The following is a 5,608-nucleotide window of genomic DNA, read 5'->3' as shown; positions in this document are numbered from 1 at the left end:
AATTCCAGAGATTGTATTTGAAGTTGCAAAGATTCAGGATGATACTACCTTCCTTAAAAAAGAAAAAAAAAAAAAAAGATGTAATTTCTTTTTTTAAGAATTCCTGGCAGGTAGTTATAGAAAAGTACATAACTTTGATCCAACAAGGTTTGATATAATTTGTGACTGAATTTCAGTCATCCTGAAGAACTTGTTTCCAATTTTACTTAACTCCTAGAATTCCTTCAGAACTTTCAAATAATTTGATTCTTCCAAAATACCCCCTAATTGCTGAGCCCTAAACAGATTTTTGCTTCTACTCCCTGGACCTATGCAATTGCTAGCAAATCTGAACTACTTATTTCAGCTTCTTCCATTAAAGTTGACAAATTCCTTAAGGGATAGAATGTAGTGCAGTTTTTCCTTTTTATTTGGGATCTTTGTTCCTCCTCAGATGCTGACTTACAGTTCTCTGATGCTTACAAAAGTACTGTGTGTGTTGTGTTGGTTCAGTTTTTAGTTTTTCTTATATTGAGTGTTGTTTTCTGGTATAGGCTGTGACTTCATAGATGGGAAGAATCAGTTGAGGTATATTTATAAAGAGAATCCAAAGACTCATACTGGTTTGAATAAAGTGGGAGAAAAAAATGAAATTAAAGATGATCTCAAAATTTATAGCTTGAGCCACTTAAAGAATGGACTTGTCATTAAATGAAATGTGGGAAAATATAAGTGCAGCACATTTTGAGATGAGAAATAATTGTAATAACTGAGGCTCAAGAATAGGAAATGGACAAGGGATAGGAATATAGGAGCCATTAGCATACAAAGAAAATTTAAAACATATGGCTAGACAAGATCACCAAGAACATAAAATATCGTAAATATAAATAGAGAAGGGAAAACACACATGGACTGAACCTCAGGGGATTTCAATTTTCAAAGTTAAGGAGGGCCTTTCTGTGCTCAGCCAACAGCCCTTGACAGTGCCCACCCCAGTGCCTGGGAGCCTGTGGGCAGGAGCACTTGCCCGCAACTCTCCACCAGGCCCCAGGGGACAAAAATAACTCTAAATCTAGCACATGCATATGGAGGCAAGTTTAAAGGATTTCATATGAAGCACAGGAGCAGATATTTAGTGAGTGGGGAAGCATTCCCTTCTCCCTTTGCAGCTGAGATGGCAGAAATTAATCAAATTCAGTATAAAATGGAATACACCAAAAGTCTTAGTGAGCAAACCAGGTTTGTGGAAAAATTAAAGGTAATGCCACCAAATGCTGACCTGAAACATAATTCCAAGAAGGAGTTTCAAATGCTAACATGATGTTGCAGGTGCCAGGGAGCATCGAGAACCATTGTAGCACGAACTAACAAAGAGATTGTGTTTTCAGGACTAGCACACCTTGACTTTATACAGTCTCTTCCTTTAAACCTCTGGCACTGAAAACACCACCTTGTATGTTGATGCTGACTAAAAGATCACTAGATTTTCTGGATTTAGAAAGATCTTTTCCAACTCCTCAAAATAAAAAAATCCATACAAAGCATGGGCTAAAAATAAAGTGCTACTCTAAGAGTGAAAATGCTGTTGGCCAAAACAGCTTATCAGAACTTACTCCACATATAGCATTTCAAATATAGATAGAAGGATTGAAAAAACTTCAGATGACATAATTGTTGTAAATGCAGCTTCCTTAAGACAACAGATAAACTAAATAGACATCTAAAACTTCTGTAAGAGAACACAGAAGGTGCTAAAAGAGAATTATGTATTCATTTACTGTGGCATTCTAGCTGCTTAATAGCTGGCTCTAATTTTGCCACTAGAGGTAACCCCAACCCTTAGAAATACTGTTTCAACAGCTGGAAATATAAATAATTGATTTGCAAACAAAACAAACAAAAAAAAGGTGCCGAAGGGGAGAATCAGCAAAGAGCCTGAGGATAGTCAACCAAAATGATAAGGGGAAGACAATGAAAATGTGGTGTCCAGGAAGCCACAGAATAAAATGTTTTAAGAAGAGAACGAAGAATTGTACTAAATGCTACTGCTAGGTCAGCAACCGTAGAAACTTAAGTCATTAGATTTAGAAACATAAATACTATTGATGACTTTTAGAAAAAATAATTTCAAGAAGAAAGAAAATCACTTCATTAAGGGTTGGTTTAAAAAAGAAATTGAGGAGACTATTTGGAAGCAATAAGTATAGACAACTGTGTAAGGAATTTTGGTGCAAATAGGAACAAAAAAATTATCTCAGTAAAGATAGAGAAAAGAAAGTTGGGCTAGAAATAAAAATGTTAGGTGAGTTATATATCCATCAAAGGGGAAGATTGTCAAGACTGTTAATCAGTTGGGTTTTGTTTGTTCTTGTTTTTATAAACTTTATTTTTAGAGCAATTTTAAGTTCACAGCAAAACTGAGTGAAAGTTAATGAGATTTCCCATATCTTCCCCAGGCTACACATATGCACAGCCTCCCCCATTCTCAACATCCTCCACTCTCCACATACCCCACTATCTACGTCCCTCACTATCAACATCCCCCACAAGAGAGGTACATTTATTACAATCAGTGAACCAACACTGATACATCATTATCAGCCAAGTCCATTGTTTATATTAGGATTCACTCTTGGTGCTGTACATTCTATAAGTTTGGACAAATGTATAATGACATGCCTCCACCATCATAGTATCATACAGAATACATCCACTGCCCTGAAAGTGTTCTGTGCTTTGTCTATTTATACCTGTGGCTCAGATGCTAAAGATGGTAATGACAGTCCTACGTGCAGGGCAGCAATAGACACAGATGTAAAGAACATAATTTTGGACTCTGTTGGTGAAGATGGGTGGGATGATTTGAGAGAATAGTGCTGAAAGATGTATATTACCATATGTAAAATAGATGACCAGTGCAAGTTTGATATATGAAGCCGGGCACTCAAAGACGGCTCTGGGACAACCCAGAAGGATAGGGTGGGGAGGGAAGGTAAGAGGCGGGTTTGGGATGGGGGAACACATATACACCCATGGCTGATTCATGCTGATGTATGGCAGAAATCATCACAATCTTGTAAAGTAATTATCCTCCAATTAAAATAAATAATTTTTTTTTAAAAAGAATCTGCCTGAAATGCAGGAGACCAGATTCAATCCCTGGGTCAGAAAGATCCCTTGGGCGGGGAAAAATGGCAACCCACTCCAGTATTCTTGCATAGAGAATTCCGTGGACAAAGACTACAGTCCATAGGATTGCAAAGAGTTGGACATGATTGAATGACTAACACCCCACTAACCCTTGGCAACCAACCACTGATGTTTTTACTGTCTCCATAGTTTTACCTTTTCCATAAGGTCATATTTATAGCTGGGACAATACAAAATATAGCCTTTTCAGATTGTTTATTTTGTTTTAATGGGAAAAATAAAATATGTGTCAACTAATGGTAGAAGAGGGAAATGATCATGTATGGCAGGAGAGAGAAGGGCTGATATAATATTCTTATGAAACTACAATTGGACATTATTTTCTCATTTAATTCTCACAGAACACTTTAAATTGATATTATTACCTCAATTTTATATATGGGAGGAGGGAGGCTCTGTAATGTAGTCAATTCTACCAATTTTTAGCAGTGTTTATTGTGGTGATTATGATTATTACTTGGTGTGGACTCAAAGCTCCAGTGCTTCTTTACTATCTTATAAAGATTATAGAGAGAATTTTAACTCTTTTCCAAATGGATTTATCCTGCTTCACCTTCTTTCACCAACACTTCCTTCTCTATTTTACAAAAATAGTTGCTATAGTTATAGTGTATTTAGCATTGAATGGTGGCTTAGTAATCATGTAATCTAGTGCCTCAATGTAATACATCACACTCTGGAGACTCAGAAATATTGATATGTTGTCCAAGAACACAAACTATTTGGTTTAGAGCTGGGACTGAAACCCCAGCTTGAATTCCAATCTAGTTTGTTTTCCTCTATGCTATGTTTTCTTGTCTCATGTCTTAGAAACTGAACTTGACCTCCAAGAGCCCAGCTTGCCTCCAGAGTTCACTGTTTTAAGCTCTTTTCCTTCACTGGGCACATTGGCAATTGCAGACATTTGTGTCATGTTTCTTTGTGTTTTCCAGAATCACCTAAATATTCCCTCTATGGCCTTTTATTTTCTTGATCTCATCTTCTACAATGACCTTCTCCTAGACACTATTTTAGTCACATACTTCATGATCATAGTCTAGTCATTGATAGTTTAATTCAATGCTCATCCCATGATGTTATTCTCAAGTTTTCTAGTCTCTGACAACAGCTTCCTATCATTCCATCTCACAATCCTCTCACAGTTCTTGATATCACTAGAACCTCCTTGTGAGTGTTCTTTATATTTTTCACTCCCTCTTAACTCCTTGTGCTTTTCTTTCCCTCCTTAGCCAACTTTGACTTGATGGACATGAACTTGAGCAAGCTCTGGGAGTTGCTGATGGACAGCAAAGCCTGGCATGATGCAGTCCATGGGGTCACAAAAGTTCAGTTCGTGCATGAACTGAACGGAACTTCGTCAACTTAGATTTCATGGTCTAGTCGGTTTCTCAGTCATTGCCTCACAAACAATCTGTTTCCTTACACCATCTAAAAAATCTCATCCCAGATTAAATCCAACTTTATTACCTTTCACCCAACACCCTAGAAACTAAGTCTGGCTGCAGAAACAATACAATCATAGTGCTTGATCACATTTTAAATTATTGGCAGTTAAATACAGGTGACGGAGAAGGCAATGGCACCCCATTCCAGTACTCTTGCCTGGAAAATCCCATGGATGGAGAAGCCTAGTGGGCTGCAGTCCATGGGGTCACACAGAGTCGGACATGACTGAAGCGACTTAGCAGCAGCAGCAGCAGCAAATACAGGTGAAACCTTAAGTTTGTCCAGCAATGGTGTTACATTTTCCCATCCAAGTGGGCAAAGTCAAAGAAAAATTTCACATTTCACTCTCTCATTCTCTGAAAGAACCATTCTTTACTTTCCCCCTCAAACATCCAGTATGCCTTCCTTCCTCCTCACAATTATGATCTTGCTTTTTATTACATTGGGAAAAGTAGCAGAAATCAGCGTTTCCACACTCTCTTATAAGCAATCCCAATTTGCATTTCTACCCATACTGTCTGATCTTTTCCAGTCCTGTCGCCATTGCTGAGTTTTCCATATTTGGCACAAGACTTGAAAAGATCCGTTTTCATTCCAATTCCAAAGGGCAATGCCAAAAAATATCCAAACTACTGCACAGTTGCACTCATTTTACATGCTAGAAAAGTAATGCTCAAAATTCTCCAAGCCAGGCTTCAACAGCATGTGAACCAAGAATTTCCAGATGTTCAAGTTGGATTTAGAAAAGGCAGAGGAACCATAAACCAATTGCCAACATCTGTTGGATTAAAAAAAGTAAGAGAATTCCAGAAAAGCATCTACATCTGCTTCAGTAACTACACTAAAGCCTTTACCTGTGTGGATCACAACAAAACTATGGAAAATTCTTAAAGAGATGGGAATACCACACCACCTTACCTGCCTCCTAAGAAACCAGTGTGCAGGTCAAGAAGCAACAGTCAGAACTGGA

General features: G+C 37.7%; 1 pseudogene; it reads left to right on the top strand.

Annotated features, from left to right (window-relative positions):
* Window positions 1–1,123: 1,123 nt before the first annotated feature.
* Window positions 1,124–1,794, top strand: LOC120856772 (annotated as a pseudogene).
* Window positions 1,795–5,608: the final 3,814 nt, after the last annotated feature.

Source organism: Oryx dammah, unplaced genomic scaffold, assembly GCF_014754425.2.
Source record: "Oryx dammah isolate SB20612 unplaced genomic scaffold, SCBI_Odam_1.1 HiC_scaffold_28, whole genome shotgun sequence".
Taxonomy (NCBI): Eukaryota; Metazoa; Chordata; class Mammalia; order Artiodactyla; family Bovidae; genus Oryx; species Oryx dammah.
The sequence above is the reverse complement of the archived record's forward strand: the minus strand, read 5'-3'. Positions and strand labels throughout refer to the sequence as shown.